This window comes from Eleutherodactylus coqui, chromosome 13 (genome assembly GCF_035609145.1).
Source record: "Eleutherodactylus coqui strain aEleCoq1 chromosome 13, aEleCoq1.hap1, whole genome shotgun sequence".
NCBI classification, from domain to species: domain Eukaryota; kingdom Metazoa; phylum Chordata; class Amphibia; order Anura; family Eleutherodactylidae; genus Eleutherodactylus; species Eleutherodactylus coqui.
The window spans coordinates 63,220,796-63,241,113 of record NC_089849.1 but is presented as its reverse complement, the minus strand read 5'-3'; positions in this window follow the sequence as shown (position 1 = coordinate 63,241,113).

The window sequence follows — 20,318 nt, the reverse complement described above, 5'->3', positions numbered from 1 at the left end:
GCTCCCCATCCCCAATAAACGTTTTAAAAAGGAAGCGAGTTATTGGCTATAAAGGTACCGCCCCTCGCTCTGATACGTGGTGACGCACGTCAATCATATTTCTGGCGTTTTAGAAAGGGGCGTTCCTATCTCTCAAGGCATTGTAGGAGTTACGGAAACGGCGTAGCCTACTCGTTTACGTTGTTTACGTAACTCTAATAGAAGTGAGGGTGCGGGCAGACGAGCGTAAGCGCGAGCGCAACGTATAATCGCCCGAGCGATCGTTTTTCACCGATCACGACCAGAGCTAGAAAGTGTATTTTCGTTTGTTCCTACTTTGCAAACGGTCTTTTCGGCGATCGAATATGCGTTGGCGCGTATTTCGGTCGCATATGTTCCGTTTTTTCGAATTGCCGTTTTTACGCGCCGTAAAATCGCCCATGTGAACGAATACATTCAAAACCATTGCCTCAGATGGTCACGTATATACGTTTGGTCGCAAAAACGCGCCGTTTATGCGCTCGTCTGCCCGCACCCTGAAAATGAGTTACGCTGTTTCTGTAGCTCACTGTTTTACCTTGTTTAAAGGGGTAATCCAGGACTTTAACTATTGATGACTGATCCTTTTAAGATAGTTGATCGATCGTTGCTCCAGATCCATGCAGATCAGCTGGTCGTCCGGCCCTCTGTCAGAAGTCGTAATCAGTGGTCAATGGCGGAAGTGAAGTAGTCTACTTCGCTCCCATTGAAATCAGCATGAGCGCTACCTCCTATTACATTTCTGGCTCCGCACTGCAGCCAGTACCATAGCGGACATATATGTGAAAGAAATATAAAAATATACAAAAATATGTTTAAAAAAATCTAGACTGAAATACAAATATAAGAAAAGATAAAAACAGCCACCCCAACTTAAGGGTGGATTCAGATGATCGTATATCAGCTGGGTTTTCACGCCTGGCCGATATACGGCGTCCCTCTGTGCAGGGGGAGGAAGCTGGAAGAGCCGGGAGCAGTGATCTGAGCTCTCGCCTCCTCTCCGCCCCTCGCCACTATTTGCAATGGGAGGGGGCGGGAAGGGGGCGAAGCTAAGTTATTGGCGTAGCTCTGCCTCCACCCCGCCCCTTCCCATTGCAAATAGTGGCGAGAGGCGGAGAGGGGGTGGAGAGGAGGCGGGAGCTCAGTGCACTGCTCCCGACTCTTCCAGCTTCCTCCCCCTGCAGAGAGGGACGCCGTATATCGGCTGGGCGTGAAAACCCAGCCGATATACGATCGTCTGAATCCACCCTCCGGGCTCGTTCACACAACCGTATGCGTTTTTATATTCACAGCGTTTATTTGCCCTGATCGAGTCCCGATCTATATTCACATATTTCATGCTGGTGCGCTACTGAGTGAATGTCAAAAAATAGGCGGAAGCGATGGAAACCATCAATCGCTATAAAATGCTTGGAATGTCAATTAATGCCTGATTAGGGCAGCTGGGCTCTTTTCCCAGTGTTGGACGCAGGTAAACTCCCGCCCCCTCTCCACCCACTCTCCACCCACTCTCCGCTCCTCTGCACTATTTGCAATGAGAGGAGGCAGGGCGAGGGCAGGGCTAAGTGCCGGGAATTAGCTCTGCCCCATCTCGCCCCCCTCATTGCAAATAGTGCAGAGGGGTGGAGAGGGGGTGGAGAATTGGGGGAGAGGGGGCGGGAGCTCAGAGCACTGCTCCCAGCTCTTCTAGCCTCCTCCCCCTGCAGAGAGAGACGCTGTATATCGGCCGGCGTGAATACGCGGCCGATATACGGTCGTCTGAATAAGCCCTAAGAGGGTATATATACATACCACAGCGAGGCCAGATTCGCCCGAGTATATGCATATTTGCACGCACATTAGCGTAGCATTTTTGTGGAATGAAAAATGCTTTTTCCAGCAAAAAAATACGCACTTATTGAAGTGGCTAATTAGTCTACTGAGTTCCAGATGTGTTCTTTTTCCTGCGCAATTACACAACATTTCACGCATCTCCTCGCATATTTTGCATGTATTTGCGCATCCCCATTGAGTTCTAGGAGGACTTTTGCTGCACAGATGCATAAGAAAATTGAGAATGCCACGTTTTTTTTCTGCGCGACCGAAATGCCTAAGAAATAAGTGAATGCGAACGAACCCATTGAAATCAATGTGCACGCAAATACACCTATGTGAGCCTGGCCTGAAGGTGCAGCAGTGCAGCAAAATAGACCGCACCAAGAAAAACGTGTGTATTTACCGTACCTGTGCTTCTTGCAGTTCATTCGGGCTGATTTGCATTGCGGAATCCAGAGCAGGTGTCCGCCTCCGGATTCCGCAGCTAATACCGCTCATAGCATGCTATGGCAATACGCGATTTCATATCCACGAGCGGAAGTCGATTGAGATTTTCCACTCACACAGGAGAAATTGCAGCATGCCACAATTTGTGCGGGCTCTGCATGGATGGCTGTCATTGAAGTCAATGGAAGCCGTCCATCCTGCGACCTTTCTGCAATCATCATTGCGGAAAGATTGCAAAATCCTCGTCATCACCTAGCGATGGCACAGTCTATTCTGTACTGCGCATGTGCGCCTGCCGGCACATACGCAGGACATAATAAAAGACGCAGTACGTGGGGGGTCACCGGCCGGGCACAGCGTTGGATTCAGCATGAGGAATCTGAGCCGCTGGTGTGGCCTTCCCCTGGAAATGTTGTTGTGGTCTGTGGTATAATATTGCCTGTTACTATGTATCAATGCTTACACATGGGGTAGATTTGCTGTGCATTTGGCCGAGCGCTGTGACCAATCAGAGACAGCGCTCAGCTGTAATTCAGTGCTGAGCACTGCCTCTGATTGGTCCCAGCACTCAGCCAATCAGAGGCAGAACTTTCAGGAGGCGGGGATTTTCTATCCCCGGCCAGAAGAAAGCAGAAGAGTAGTGCCGCTGACCCGCAAGAAGACGCGCCAGAGATGACAGCGCTACTAAGGTGATGTAGTCTTCTCTTTTTTTTCTACAGTTATTAATTATTTGCGGGGTGGGGGGGCTTATATTTCAAGCGCCCACCCCCTCCTTCCTGAAAATCCTTGTCACGGAGACTCCCCTGCCACTGCTGTCACAGCAGTGGCAGAGGATCGCAATGCTCACCCATTGATTTCAATGGGGCTGGCGCTGCTGCCGCCGGCCCTATTGGAAACAATGGTCGAGATTGCAAAAAGAATGGACACGCCGCGATTTTGTTTTAACGCTGCAATGCAAGCGTTAAAACATTACAAATGTGCATGAAGCCATTGGCTTCATAATTTTGCAATTTTTTGCAGCCTCGCAGCGCTGGGAAATCGTGCGATTTCCTCGCCAGTGTGGAGCCACCCTAAAGGGTACAGTCCAAACTGAAAATTTGCTGAAAGAATTCATATACTGCACAATTCAAAATCCACACTGGACAGTTTAGGTATAGAAGATATCTGCAAAGTGGATCTGTCAGGTATGTAAGGGCAACACATTATAGCTAGAAAGGCATATTAATAATAGGCATAAAGACACAAAAAAATGCTGTTTGGCTACTAAACATGTTGAAAGAATACATTGGGCACATGAGCTGCCTCTACCCATCAGTCACCACTCTGAGGGGGTGGAGGAGCAATTAAAGTATATGGGTATGATGGAGTATATGTCTGGAGATTTGCCTTGCATATATACAAGCTATTCTCCATTGATATGGTGTGAACTGACCCTAAGGTGTAGGCTTCACTGTATTTAAACATGTGTGATGTTACAATGAATGGTAAGCTTTGTTACAATATGTACAATACCTAATCGCATGGGCATAACTATAGAGGATGCAGGGGATGCGGTTGCACCCGGGCCCAGGAGCCTTGGGGGGGCCCATAAGGCCTCTCTTCTCTATATAGAGAGCCCAGTACTATGAATAAAGCATTATAGCTGGGGTCCCGAAGCTTCAAGTTATGCCTCTGATCTAATGTCTTGTTACTTTCTTTGGATTACATGAGATCACGTATACATGTAACTCTTTCCTCCCAAATTTCTATAATTGCAGCTGTTATCTTCATTTTTCTAGGTTAAGTAAGGGACTGTCCAAAAGGGGTCAACTACCTACCATAGTAATGGTAAGTAATGACTGTAAGATGCAACAATTTGTGCAACAAATCGGCTTGTGAAGCAATTTTTGCAACAATTTAACCCATTCATGATGCGGCCCTTTTTTTCCCCCCATTTTCGTTTTTTCCTCCCCCCTTTAAAAAAATCGTAACTCCTTTATTTATTCATCGACGTCGCTGTATGAGGCTTGTTTTTTAGTGGACGAGTTGTAGTTTTCAATGGTGCTATTCGAAGTACCATATAATGTACTGAAAAACCTTTAAAAAATTCAAATTGGAGTAAAATAAAAAAAACAAAAACGACATTCCGCCATCTTTCAGTGCCTCTTGTTTCTACGGCGCACAAACTGCAACAAAAATGACAAGATAACTTTATTCTGTGGGTCAGTACGATTACTGCGATACCAAACTTGTATGGTTTTTTTTTTACTGTACCACTCTTTTTTTTTTCTGAAGACATTTAATTTTTTTCAATTATTTTCTGCGGTCATCTTCTGCGCGCAATAACTTTTTGATTTTTCCGTCGGCACAGTTCAGCAAGGGCTCATTTTTTGTGGAATGTCCTGTAGTTTCCGATAGTACCAATTTGGAATACATACGACTTTTTGATCGCTGTTTATTGCGTTTTTTCTGGGAGACAGGGTGAGTGAAAAAGTGCATTTCTGGCGTTCTTTATTTTTTTTTTTTTCAGACGAAATTCACCGTGCGGGATAAACAATGTGCTACTTTGATAGGTTGGACTTTTAGGGACACGGCGATACCAAACATGTATTTTTATTTTATTATTAAAATTTTTTAATAATAGATATGGCAAAAGGGGGTGATTTAAACTTTTATTACTTTTTTTTTTACAACTAAAAAAACTTTATTGATCTTTTTTTTACTTTACTTTTAAGTCCCCCTGGGGGACTATAATATGCGATGCTTTGATCGCTCCTGCAGTATGACGTAATGCTGCAGCATTACGTCATACTGCAATTTGACAGGCAGCCGATCAAGCTACCCCACGGGGATGGCTTGATAGCCTTGGGGCCTTTCAGAAAGCCCCAGGGAGCCATGACACCTGCACGGCTCCCCCGATCTCACCGTGGGGGGGGTGTGCGGGACCCCCGAACATTGTTCGGTGGATTTAAATGCCGCTGTCAGTACTGACAGCGGCATTTAAAGGGTTAATAGCCGCGATCGGTGTCATCTGTAATAAACAGCTGACGCCCGCGCTGTATGAAGAGAGGTCACCCCGTGACCTCTCTTCATACATACCCCGATGCTCTAGGACGTAAAAATAATAAGAAACTCTCCCGTTTGTCAAAAAAGTGAAGAACCTCCTTAAAAAAGAAATGAATACTTCAAATAGGAAATGCATTATGTCAAGGATTCTAAGGAGAAAATATCCCTTTGATGAAGAGGAGCACCTAAAATAGAGGCCACTGTAGCAAAAAAGAGAGAACTTGTTACAATTTAAGGACTTAGGTTTTCTCCCAGACCTATTGTACTGTAGAGCTATATACCCTTTCTTAAAGGGAACTTGACACCTTGGAACAGCACAATAAACTAAGTTCTGGTTCTCTTCGGGCAGGTGACGGGAAGCCAGTCGCTCCTCCATCGCCACGCTGTCTGCTGGGGAAGTCTGTGCGCAGTCTCAAAAGAGTCAGATTTTTGGACCGCTTGCGGACTCCACCAGCAGACAAAGCAGAGAAGTGGGCAGCGGCTGAGTATATATATATATATATATATATATATATATATATATATATATATATATATATATATATATATATATATAAAAATCACCTCACTCCCCAGTCATTTACCCGAATAGGCCATAACTTTGTTTATGGTGCTGTTCGGAGGTGACAGGTTCCCTTTAAGAAAGGGAATTAGAAATTGTCTACAGCAGCATTTAAAGTGAATAGTAGCCATATGTATGACTAGGTCCCTTAGAGTACTGTTTGCCCAGCTGTAAAATCATATTAGGGATAATACTTTTCAGGACCAGATTCTGTCCTCTTTTTCTGTAGATTTTCTGGCCGATGTTTATTTTGGATGTCTGTCAAGCCAGGGGCGTAACTATAGAGGGTGCAGGGGATGCGGTTGCACCCTGGCCCAGGAGCATTAGGGGGCCCATAAGGCCTCTCTTCTGCATATAGGGAATCCAGTACTATGAATAAAGCATTATAGTTGGGGGCCCTGTAACAGGTTTTGCATTGGGGCCCAGAAGCTTCAAGTTATGCCTCTGTGCAGCATGGTTTAGGTATGGGTACAGATACAGATAGAGGGGGGGGGGGGGGTGCCCAGCTCACGTTTTGCATCAGGGCTCCTGAGCCTTTAGTTATGCCCCTATTTCAAGCTTAACTAGAAGGGCCTTATTGGCCATATCATTAAGTGGCCAAGTGCTTGTTTGACTTAGAAGACATGACAGTCTTCTGCGCAGATCAGCTTTCGGTGAGAACACTCATCCAGACCTGTAAGGAATTTGGCCAAGCTTCAGAAGCCAACTGTGGGAAGTGGGAGGCCATGATATTCAGAGAGTGGGTCCTGACTTTACTCTTCCCCATTCTGCCGGACTACACCGAGATCCTGGGAGCCTTATTCAACAAAGAGGGAGCAGCCCCAAAGTCTCAGCAAGATCATCTCGCCTGAACTGCGTATATTAACGGCTTGTTTTTTCTTTTTCATTTTTGCTGGTGTTTAATAAAGGAGAAGTCAAATTTTCAATGCTTGAATTCCTAGATTTTTTTTTTTAAATATGGAAAGGTAGTGCCGATGCCCAGTGCTTTTTTAGGTAGATTATACTAACATGAAATAATTAGTGTGCAATCAGAATAAAAGGAAAAAACACTTCAGCGCTCCGTTAAACTGTGTCAATATGTCAGGATCTTACTTGTTTGGGGGTGCCCGATGTCCTGGCACCCCTCACATCCAAGGAAGCAGAAAACCCAGTGGAGAGAGATGTATTCTTGTAGATCAAATTTAATAATTTTAAAATAAATTTACAATGCTGCGACGAATTATTAAATTTGACCTATAAGAATACGCTTCTCTCCACTGGGTTTTCTGCTCCTTTGGATGTGAGGGGTGCCAGGAGATTGGGCAACCCCAAACAAGTAAGATCCTGACATATTGACACAGTTTAACGGAGCGCTGAAGTGTTTTTTCCTTTTATTCTGATTGCATATTCTCTTCCTCCTTAAACGCATTTGTTTGGAGTCATCTTCTGCTGCTCTCCCCTCTGGGATGTTAGGACCGTTGACCTTTGAATAACCAAATCCTGGTATAAGAGGCTCACGTGGATAAACTAACTGACCGGTTCCTAAACCCTAGGACCGGTTCAGTTGCGGTGAGTCCCCCCATACACCAGTTCCTTTTCTGTTTTTCCTTATATACCACTGGAGCGCCGCTTCTGACCTATATTGTTTTATGAAATAATTAGTGTTATTCAAAGCTTTAATATTATGGCTGACTGGTGTGTGTATTGTAAAAAAAGGTGCATAAATGTTCCCAGCAGCCTACTATGGGCTTCCTAGAAGAAAGTATTATTTTATAGCACCATCTAGTGAGCTCATAGAAACCAACATGGTTATCAATCAGATCCATTTCACCATATTCATATCTTATATATTGATCCATTTTGTCATTGCTTATATATAGCCAATGGGGTATAAGCATTCCATTGGACTCAGGCTGTGCACACAACGTGAGGTCACCCCTATACACGTGCTGTAAGTATAGTCAGCAATACCACTTTTATGTGCCCAGTACCACTGCTTCTGTCCTCTCTGCTTATTCTGTCTCTGCACACTCTCCCCATCCTACAGCTACCCCAAATACCCCTCTCAGCACCAGCCCATACTATTGTGTTTCCCCGAAAATAAGACACTGTCTTACATTAATTTTTGCCCTAAAAGAGGCACAGTGTTTAATTTTTGGGGGTGTCTTAATACTCACCTAGCAGGCACCTTTCAGGTCCCTCTCGCTGCTCTTCAACAGTCTTCCATGTAGTCCTCAGCACTGAGAGAGCATTCTCTTCCTGGTAACGGGGCTTGAATACCCCGCCCCCCAGCAAGAGATTGTTGTGATCGGTTCAGGAAGACCGCCTCAGCCAATCAGAGCCGGCACTCCATGAATCAATCACAGCCATTCAATGATGTAATTCAATGAATGGCTGTGATTGGTTCATGGAGCGCTGGCATTGATTCGTTCAGGAACAGTGCCTCAGCCAATCACAGCAATCTCTTGCTGGAGGCGGGATATTCAAGCCCCGTTACCAGGAAGAGAATGATCTCTCAGACCTTAGGACTACACAGAAGAATGCTGAGGCACCAGAGAGACCCAAACAACGCCTACTGGGTGAGTTTTTTTTCATGTAGTGTAGCTAGGGCTTATTTTGAGGGAGGGCTTATATTTCAAGTCCCACCCCCCAGAAAATCAGGGTAGGGCTTATTATCAGAGCAGGTCTTATTTTTGGGGAATCACGGTAATACTGCCCCAATGAGAAATAGTACACCAAAAAGTAATAATCAGACAAGTAAACAAAGGGAGTGGGCACCGCAAAATCAAAAATAGCGGTGAACAATTTTTATGTTAAATCAATACATGCAACAAAAAGAAGGCAGCCAGTTAATGCACACTCAGATAATAAAAAAATATTATATAGAAGTATACAAAGAAACTTTATTAAGGACACAACTATTGAAAACACTAAAACCCCAAACATTATTCAGATATCACATAGCAGCAATCTAATGCAATCAAAGCAGGTAGAAGTAATGTAATACATGATGGAATAATACAGTCAGTCCTGCAACAACGCACATGGTGGAAATAACCAATAAAAGACTATACTTAGGGGCTCACACGGCTGGGTCGGATTCCGTGAGCGCATATCTGCAGCATATGACCTGCGTATGATAGCCGAAGCGAATTGCGTATATTCCGTATGTGTAAGATTTTCTACACAGATGTACAGTGTATCGTCCATGCAGAAGATCGAACACAAGCAGGGAATGACATCAGAAAAGTTGCCTCACCCCGAAACACCTTTCTATCACTGAAGCTCATGGTGAGAGATGCCTTCAGAATGGGATACTGCTTTCTAGGCTTGGCTGGTTTATACTACTTTTTTGATAGTATAAACCACCTAAAAAAGAACAAAACTCTTATTATGGTTGAGGAAAACCCCAGAAGAATAAGCAGAGTTGGCAGACAGCAGTCTGGATGGGGTGCTGCTCCCGAGTCTCTGTCCTGCATTGTCTGCCCACACATTTCTGCTTTCTTTATACCATTTGTTGTATACCTTTTACCACTTGGCTATTGTGCATTTTTAACTTGCAGTTTAGGAACTCAAAATGAGTTTGAGACATCGGGAAATGATAGCAAAGAAGAAAGCCTTCAAAACTCAAGGTCAGCCATTGCCAAGAAACAGTGGCGTCCTTCACCCCGGAGCCAATGACATTTGTGCCAGCTGTATTAGAAGACTTGAAAGTTAATGATGAAGACAGAAGTGACAGCAATCAGTTGGAGAGCCAAGAATCAGCAAGTGACAAAGAAGCCAAATCTTTCGAGGCTCCTATAAAATCACTAAGGAAATACAGATGGGATTTCTTAAAAATCTGTTTTGCAAACTGCCTCTGATCAGATGTGTCTTGAGCTGCCGTGGTTCGGCCTGAATCTGGTGTCAGGTTGCCTTTAAGAGAATTTGTTTTTGTTCTTTAAACATTAAATTGCAGCCTTGAGATATTGCTCATAATGTGGTAAACTTTTGGCTGCTTTATGGTGATCAGAAGAACTTCCTCTCCCACATAGCAGGTCTAGGCAAGACGTGATCCACTCACTCTAAGCAGTGGTCCAGATGGGCTGGATTTGCTGAGCAATTTCTGTGTGGACCCTCCGCATGGGAATTTCGTGGCATTTCCAGTAACAGCAAAGTGGATAAGATTTTGAATATCTCGTCCACAAGCTGCAGAAATAATCTGCACGAAGCCCATGTGGAAATTAGCATGTCAATTTTATTGCCAGTTTGGCTACGGAATTCACCAGAGCTGTGCGATAAAACCCCCTTAAAAATCCCCATCAAATGGTGCAGGTTTGGAGACAGCCCCCCGTGTGTACCCAGCCTAAGGGCTCATTCACATGGATGTATGCGTACATACGCTCTGCCAGTAGAGACCACATACGGGCTGCGATTGGCACTGCGCATTTCCGAGAATCTGACATCACGGACATGCGCTGTGGGATTTTTTTAAATCAAATTCCCTACCATTTGGCGCAGGGATGCGTATCAAAACCCTTTCCCTTCGCAATGCCTGCGTTTCGACAGCATTTTGTACATATGCCCATTGAAGGCCTGTGTATGATACATGGAGAAATAGAGCATGCTGCGATTTATTTATCCTACATATCGATACGCAGTGCCCACACGCAGGTGTGAATGGAAGAATGAAAGTCCATAGACTTGTATTGCCTCCATTCACCGCGTGTTACGCACAGGAAATACACGTGCGTAATACACGATGACAATACCCCCATGTGAATGAGCCCTTAGGCAAAAGTCCAAGTGCTGTTTGTGCATTCCATGAAAAGCACATAGCCCCATTATAGCCTATGGGGTTATGCACATGAACGATTTTTCAGACTGACTGTTCGTGTATTAAAAACAAAAATGCCGCATGCCCTATTGTCATCTGTTTTCCCAGACAAGAATAGAATTTGCAATGTGCAGTTTCTGTGCGCTGTCCAATACGGACTACTTATTAGTATCATTTATAGTACCAGGGTTTCTGGTGGTGCAATGCGCCACTTATAATATAGTGAATGACATCATCACATGTAACTCACTGAAGGACCGGTCATGACAGTTGGAGTTAGTCAAACTATTGAAAGACCTGTAATGACGCTACCGTCATGTGATCAGGGGCGGAGCTCAGAGCTCTGGCGATTCAGCTGCTCGCCGATGTGAAATCGTGGCTGGGATGAAGGACCAGTGATGACGTCACTATCATGTAATCAGGGGTGGAACATGTAACTCACTTGATGAAGGACCTGTGAGGACGTCACTGTCATGTGATCTGGGGCGGAGCATGTAACTTACTCACTCACGGACAAGTAGTTAGTACTTTAATTGCGCTCAACTTTCTCAGGTGTAACTTGCATACGACCATGTAAATTTGGCCTAAGCATTGTCATACATATTAGATAGCTGGTGTCCATCTTGCCCCAAACCACCATATGAATGCAAATTCAGCTGAGTGTGTATATATTCAGAATGAAATCAGCCAGACACCTGTGGTAGTGGTGTATCTCCCCTACATCTGCCGTTGAATGAGAGTTGCAAGGTCCCTCATATACATTAAATGATCAGCCACACTTGCCTTTGGCCGATATACATCTACTACCCTGTTTCCCTGAAAATAAGACATTCCCTGAAAATAAGACATAGCATGATTTTCCAGAATTTTTGAGGATGCAAAATGATTTTTCAGGCTTTTTGAGGATGCTTGAAATATAAGCCCTACTCCAAAATTAAGCCCTGCTAACAGTTAATTAAAAATGTCAATTTAAATAGTGTCATCGGCAGCTATACATGTAAAAAAGTTAAACCTTTCTGAACAAAAATTAATATAAGACACTGTCTTATTTTCGGGGAAACACGGTTTGCATCGCTACGGTTAGCCTCATTCAGAAGGCTGTCGTGGGGCTACATTTTAGCTTTCACATTACAGTTGCAATTCCTGGCCCTATGATGCGGCGAGTTGGGATCTAATGATTCAAACCTACAGGATCATAAGACATGTTTTTCTCATTCCCTCCCTTTCCCCTAAAAATTATTAAGACCTGATATGCTCCACACAGCTTCCATACACCCCCACATAATAAACGGATATACCAGTAAGACCCCAAACAAAATGACTACTTCTTATACCCCTAGATTAGGGGTGTCAAACTCATTTTCACCAAGGTCCACATCAGTGTTATGGTTGCCTTCAAAGGGCCGATTGTAATTGTATAGTAAGGGTTCGTTGACATGAGTGTATTTGTGCGTGTAATATGCAGTGAATGGAATCCATTGATTTCAGTGGGTTTGTTCACATGAGAAAATATGTGGAATGACTTATTTTGGTGTGTATTATGTACTGCAATAGGCCATTGAAGTGAATGAACGGGGGCAAATATGCAGTATACCAGTGTATTCACTGCGGACCTGAGCACCATTTCCATGAGCCTATCTGCGTTCTTTTTTGCGTGCACAAATACGTAGTGTAGTTCCACACAAAAATACGCCGAAGCAGCCGAAAAACGCAGATGTAAGTGATTTTTGGCCGCATAAATACATATTTGTACGACCAAAATGCACTTATGCCGGTGTGAACAAACCCTAATATAGACCCCCATAGTGCCGCAGTAGCAATAGTGTCCCTCATAGTAACAGTGCCCCCCATAGTGGCCCCAGTAGTAACCGTGACCCCCATAGTGGCCTCAGGGATGTTGCCCAGCCAGTAGCAACCCCCTTGTTGGCCACTGCCGGGCCGCATCTCTACAGACTTTACAGTCACCCAGCCTGCAGCTCCGGTCCGGTCTGCGAACGCTGACCTCTCATCTCGGCGTATATGTCGGCGGGCAGAGGTCAGCGGTTACATACTCTGTACTGCACTGCCCGTGTCTACACTGATGTGAGAGGTCAGCAGTCACAGACTCAGCAGTGGTTACTGCTGCTGGATCAGATCACATGGCTGGCGGGCCATATAAAACCAAGTGGAGGAGCGAACTCAGACCGTGAGTCTTGTGCTTGAGACGTGTACCCTAGATGAATACCATAAAGGGTGTAGTTTCCAAAGTAGTATCACTTTTGGGGAGATTCCACTGTACTTGGCACATCATGGGTTCTGCGAATGCAACATGGTATCTGAAATTTATTCCAGGAAAATCTGTGCTCCTTTCCTTCTGAGCTTTGCCATGTGACAGACTACTGCTGTATATTGTGGGAAGCACAAAGGGTTGCATTAATATGGTGTGAGGTGTTTACAGAAGCACTATTACTGTGTGGGGCAAAAAAAAGTGGGAGATATTGTGTCGGGCACCAAAGGGGGCATTATTACTGAGAACCATAGGGCACTATGCATGGCAGGTTTATGTAGAGGGTGTGGATGTGCTGGAAATAAGAGAATCCAAAGATTTCTGTGTGGAAAATTCTACAGAGCTGAGCTGTGGCTAGAAGAAGTCAGCATGGCAGTCTGCACCACATAGAGAAGAAAAGTGAATGACTCCAATCAGAAAAGACATCACCTGTGAGTCATTGGATGTAACTGAAATCACTCATATGATCCGCAGAACTGGTATCTGCAGCTATATGCTCACTGTATGATGGTAACATTGGTCTTCATATAGTGTTTTTTATTCAGTAATAGAGATGAGCGAACGTACTCGTCCGAGCTTGATACTCGTTCGAGTATTAGCGTGTTCGAGATGCTCGTTACTAGAGACGAGCACCACGCGATGTTCGGGTTACTTTCACTTTCATCTCTGAGACGTTAGCGCGCTTTTCTGGCCAATTGAAAGACAGGGAAGGCATTACAACTTCCCCCTGCGACGTTCAAGCCCTATACCACCCCCCTGCAGTGAGTGGCTGGGAAGATCAGATGTCACCCGAGTATAAAAGTCGGCCCCTCCCACGGCTTGCCTCAGATGCGTTGTGACATAGCTGAGGGACAGTGCTGTTGGTGCCGGAGCTGCTATAGGAAGAGTGTTAGGAGTGATTGTAGGCTTCAAGAACCCCAACGGTCCTTCTTAGGGCCACATCTAACCGTGTGCAGTACTGTGGAGGCTGCTTTTTGCAGTGTTGCACATTTTTTATTTTTGGTATATCGGCCGTGCAGAGCATTGCGCCCTGCAGTAATACTCCAGGGACAGAATTGTGTAGGCAGGGCCAGAAGACATATATTATTGATTGAATATACGCAGTGGTCCTTTCCAAAAAAATATTGGGCAAAAAATCTATTTGGCCTGCCTGTCACTGTGCTGCTCAGTGTTCTGGGTCCGTGTGTGCTGGGTGTAGTAGTTCTACAAATAAATACGCAGGCAGCTAAGTGTTACAGCAGGCGTGCGCCAAATTATTTCCTGGCGTTCCGTAAACGAAGTCAGCCTCCAAGCACAGGCCAATAAGCGGCACATTTAATTACAGCGTTCTGTTTCTGCACTACTGCTAATACACCATGCTGAGGGGTAGGGGTAGGCCTATAGGACGTGGACGCGGGCGAGGACGCGGAGGCCCAAGTCAGGGTGTGGGCCCAGGCCGAGCCAGTGCGGTGGCCAGGGGTAGAGGCAGGGCCAGACCGAATAATCCACCAACTGGTTCCCAAAGCGCCCCCTCGCGCCATGCCACCCTGCAGAGGTCAAGGTGCTCTACGGTGTGGCAGTTTTTCACAGAGACGCCTGACGACCGACGAACAGTGGTGTGCAACCTTTGTCGCGCCAAGATCAGCTGGGGAGGCACCACCACCAGCATGCGCAGGCAAATGATGGCCAAGCACCCCACAAGGTGGGACGATGCCCGTTCACCGCCTCCGGTTTGCACCACTGCCTCTCCCCCTGTGCTCCAACCTGCCACTGAGATCCAACCCCCCTCTGAGGACACAGGCAGTACTGTCTCCTGGCCTGCACCCACACCCTCACCTCCGCTGTCCTCGGCCCCATCCAGCAATGTCTCTCAGCGTAGCGTCCAGACGTCGCTAGCGCCACTGTTTGAGCGCAAGCGCAAGTACGCTGCCACGCACCCGCACGCTCAAGCGTTAAACATGCATATTGCAAAATTGATCAGCCTAGAGATGCTGCCGTATAGGCTTGTGGAAATGGAGGCTTTCAAAAGCATGATGGCGGCGGTGGCCCCGCGCTACTCGGTTCCCAGTCGGCACTACTTTTCCCGATGTGCCGTCCCAGGCCTGCACGACCATGTCTCCCGCAACATTGTACGCGCACTCACCAACGCGGTTACTGCCAAGGTCCACTTAACAACAGACACGTGGACAAGCACAGGCGGGCAGGGCCACTATATCTCCCTGACGGCACATTGGGTGAATTTAGTGGAGGCTGGGACAGAGTCAGAGCCTGGGACCGCTCACATCCTACCCACCCCCAGAATTGCGTGCCCCAGCTTGGTGGTGGTATCTGCGGGGGTGTATGCTTCCTCCACTAAACCACCCTCCTCCTCCTACGCAACCTCTGTCTCGCAATCAAGATGTGTCAGCAGCAGCAGCATGTCGCCAGCAGTCGGTGTCACGCGGCGTGGCAGCACAGCGGTGGGCAAGCGTCAGCAGGCCGTGCTGAAACTACTCAGCTTAGGAGAGAAGAGCCACATGGCCCACGAACTGCTGCAGGGTCTGACAGAGCAGTCGGACCGCTGGCTTGCGCCGCTGAGCCTCCAACCGGGCATGGTCGTGTGTGACAACGGCCGTAACCTGGTGGCGGCTCTGCAGCTCGGCAGCCTCACGCACGTGCCATGCCTGGCCCATGTCTTTAATTTGGTGGTTCAGCGCTTTCTGAAAAGCTACCCCCACTTGTCATACCTGCTCGGAAAGGTGCGCCAGCTCTGCGCACATTTCCGCAAATCCCACACGCACGCTGCCACCCTGTGGACACTGCAACATCGGTTTAATCTGCCAGTGCACCGACTGCTGTGCGACGTGCCCACACAGTGGAACTCTACGCTCCACATGTTGGCCAGACTCTATGAGCAGCGTAGAGCTATAGTGGAATACCAACTCCAACATTGGCAGCACAGTGGGAGTCAGCCTCCTCAATTCTTTACAGAAGAGTGGGCCTGGTTGGCAGCCATCTGCCAGGTCCTTGGAAACTTTGAGGAGTCTACCCAGGTGGTGAGCGGCGATGCTGCAATCATTAGCGTCACCATTCCTCTGCTATGCCTCTTGAGAAGTTCCCTGCAAAGCATAAAGGCAGACGCTTTGGAATCAGAAACGGAGGCGGGGGAAGACAGTATGTCGCTGGATAGTCAGAGCAACCTCATGTCTATATCTCAGCGCGTTGAGGAGGAGCATGAGGAGGAGGGGGAGAGACAGCTTGGCCCACTGCTGAGGGGACAGATGCTGCTTGCCTGTCATCCTTTCAGCGTGTATGGCCAGAGGAGGAGGAGGAGGAGGAGTGGGAGGAGCATGAGGAGGAGGGGGAAGAGACAGCTTGGCCCACTGCTGAGGGTACAGACGCAGCTTGCCTGTCATCCTTTCAGCGTGTATGGCCGGAGGAGGAGAAGGAGGATCCTGAAAGTGATCTTCCTAGTGAGGACAGCCATGTGTTGCGTACAGGTACCCTGGCACACATGGCTGACTTCATGTTAGGATGCCTTTCTCGTGACCCTCGCGTTACACGCATTCTGGCCACTACGGATTACTGGGTGTACACACTGCTCGACCCACGGTATAAGGAGAGCCTTTCCACTCTCATTCCCGAAGAGGAAAGGGGTTCGAGAATGATGCTATACCACAGGGCACTGGTGGACAAACTGATGGTAAACTTCCCATCCGACAGCGCTAGTGGCCGAAGGCGCATTTCCGCGGCCCAGGTAGCAGGGGAGGCGCATAGATCAGGCACCATGTACAGCGCAGGCAGGGGAACACTCCCTAAGGCCTTTGACAGCTTTATGGCTCCCCAGCAAGACTGTGTCACCGCTCCCCAGTCAAGGCTGAGTTGGCGGGAGCACTGTAAAAGGATGGTGAGGGAGTACGTAGCCGATCGCACGACCGTCCTCGGTGATGCCTCTGCCCCCTACAACTACTGGGTGTCGAAGCTGGACACGTGGCCTGAACTCGCGCTGTATGCCCTGGAGGTGCTTGCTTGTCCTGCGGCTAGCGTCTTGTCAGAGAGTGTGTTTAGTGTGGCTGGGGGAATCATCACGGATAAGCGTACCCACCTGTCAACCGACAGTGCCGACAGGCTTACACTCATCAAGATGAACAAAGCCTGGATTTCCCCAGACTTCTCTTCTCCACCAGCGGACAGCAGCGATACATAAACAATACGTAGGCTGCACCTGCGGATGGAAGCATCGTTCTCTATCACCATCAAAAACGGGGACCTTTTTGCTTCATCTATCTGTGTATAATATTCCTCCTCCTCCTCCTGCTCCTCCTCCTGAAACCTCACATAATCACGCCGAACGGGCAATTTTTCTTAGGCCCACAAGGCTCAGTCATATAATTTTTCTAAACAATTTTTATACGTTTTAATGCTCATTAAAGCGTTGAAACTTTCACCTCAACTAATTTTTATTTTAACTGGGCTGCCTCCTGGCCTAGTTACCAATTAAGCCACATTAACCAAAGCGATTAATGGGTTTCACCTGCCCTCTTGGTTGGGCATGGGCAATTTTTCAGAGGTACATTAGTACTGTTGGTACACCAATTTTTGGGGGCCCTCGCCTACAGTGTAATCAAATTAATTTTTAGCCCACCTGCATTACAGCTGACGTTACATCAGCTGTGCTGGGCACTGCAATGGGATATATTTATGTACCGCCGGTGGCTTCCTGGCAGTCCACCACCAGGACTGTCATGCTGCCGCTTGTTCTATTTATTTTATGATTTCATTCTGCTTTATCTGATCCTGATAGGGGGGGAAACCTTACAACCCTTCACTAGGCTGAGAATTTGCCTGACTGCAGAAAAACCCTATTTAGTGGGAGCTATTCTATTGATAGCTTTTGAGTATATCAAAACTCACCTACTAAAAGGATCTAATAGACAGCGATGTATTACCTGGGGAACCTTTTTTTAGTGCGCGGACTATCTGGGTATTGACCAAGACATCACTCTAAGTGATAACTGGGCACTGTTCCTCTAGGAAATATTATTAGGCTATTAAGTACCGCATATCAGCTTAGGAGGAATTATTGCAGCGATCACTCCTCATAGTGGGGTGCTAATTCAATACAGTACCTTACCTATACTTACTCATTGCCTCTAATGGATTATAGTCCTAATCTATAAACAATTTTCTATACTCAGTTGATGACTGATAACCCTTTCTCCAGGGAATCATCCCAGGAGATACTTGAGCCCCTGAGGAGCCCACGCAGTGGGCGAAACGCGTAGGGAAATTACAAGGTCTATTTTGTACATAAAAACATCTGGGCAATTACAAGGTCTATTCTGTACATAAAAACATTTCATGTCTATTATACATTGGACTATATGAGTTGCATGTAGATTCCGGCTGATTACGACATCATGTTCAGGTTCGGAAAAAATGCATAGGTTTTTTGGAACATTAAAACCAAGAAACCCCCCCCCAAAAAAGAGCTATCTTTTGGACGTAAAAGACATAATAAAGAAAACGTCCAAGATCGATACTGATCTTGAAGTGTTACTGTATGATACAATTTCACATTCCCTACCGGATAGTGGATTTTTTTTTTTTTTTTTGTTGTTTGTGTGTCCATAAGGTTTTTAAGCAATATTTATTAAAAGTTAATTTTTATGAATTTATATTTTTGGGTCCTAAAAGTGAGCTTAATTAAGTAATTGGGACCTTACTGCCTCTGTGAAGTGGCTTCCTGGCACCCACCCATGCTGTGGGTCCACAGGGAGTTGTAAATGCATCTGTTTCCACTTCTAAAGAACCCCAGTCTGACTGGGGCATGCAGTGTGGGCCGAAGCCCACCTGCATTAAGCACGACATTACTACCTCAGCTGTGTTGGGCAATGCAATGGGATATATTTATGTACCGCCGGTGGCTTCCTGGCACCCACCCATGCTGTGGGTCCACAGGGAGTTGTAAATGCATCTGTTTCCACTTCTAAAGAACCCCAGTCTGACTGGGGCATGCAGTGTGGGCCGAAGCCCACCTGCATTAAGCACGAAATTACATCAGCTGTGATGGGCACTGCAATGGGATATATTTATGTACCGCCGGTGGGTTCCAGGGAGCCACCCATGCTGAGGGTGCACACGGAATTCCCATTGCGGAGTTGTACCTGCCTGTGGCTATATATAAAAAACGCGGTCTGACTGGGGCATGCAGACACCTTGACAGAATGAATAGTGTGTGGCACATAGGTTCCCCATTGCTATGCCCACATGTGCAGCTCCAGATGGAGGTGGCACAGGATTGGATTTCTCATTGCTTCTGTACAGCATTGTGGGCTATCGCCCCGCCCCTTTTAAAGAGGGTCGCTGCCTAGCCGTGCCAACCCTCTGCAGTGTGTGCCTGCTTTTCCTGTGGCAGACGCACTTATAAATAGACATGAGGGTGGCGTGGCATGAGGGCAGCTGAAGGCTGGGCAGGGACAGTTTGGTGTGCGCTGTGCACACTGGGTCGTGGGGGGGGGCAGCATGTAACCCAGGAGAAGTGGCAGCGGAGTGTCATGCAGGCAGTGATTGTGCTTTGTTGGAGGTAGTGTGGTGCTTAGCTAAGGTATGCCATGCTAATGAGGGCTTTTCAGATGTAAAAGTTGTTGGGGGGGGGGGGCCCACTCTTGCTGCTATTGTGGCTTAATAGTAGGACCTGGGAACTTGAGATGCAGCCCAACATGTAGCCCCTCGCCTGCCCTATCCGTTGCTGTGTCGTTCCCATCACTTTCTTGAATTGCCCCGATTTTCACAAATGAAAACCTTAGCGAGCATCGGCGATATACAAAAATGCTCGTGTCGCCCATTGACTTCAATGGGGTTCGTTACTCGAAACGAACCCTCGAGCATCGCGATAATTTCGTCCCGAGTAACGAGCACCCGAGCATTTTGGTGCTCGCTTATCTCTATTCAGTAACAGTATGGTGGAATTATTCACCCACAATATGATGGTGTGTAGAGATGAGCGAGCACGCTCGTTTAAGGCTGATGCTCGAGCGAGCATCGGTCTTCTCGAGTAACTGATTACCTGTCCGAGCAAATGCGGGGAAGGGGGAGGGTGGCGGGGTGAGAGATCTCTCTCACTCTATCCCTCGCATTTGCTTGGATGAATAATCAGTTAGAGAAGACCGATGCTCGCTCGAACATCAGCCTTCAACGAGCGTGCTCGCTCATCTCTAATGGTGTGTATATGGGAATCTGGCTCTGTTATGAAGCTACTGAGCATTTAGAATACATGGAGTTCACCACATATACCAGAAAGGTTGTGTGTAGAGATGAGTGAGTATACTCGCTAAGGCACATTACTCGACAAGTAGGGCCTTAGCCGAGTATCTCCCCGCTCATCTCTAAAAATTCGGGGGCCGGTGCAG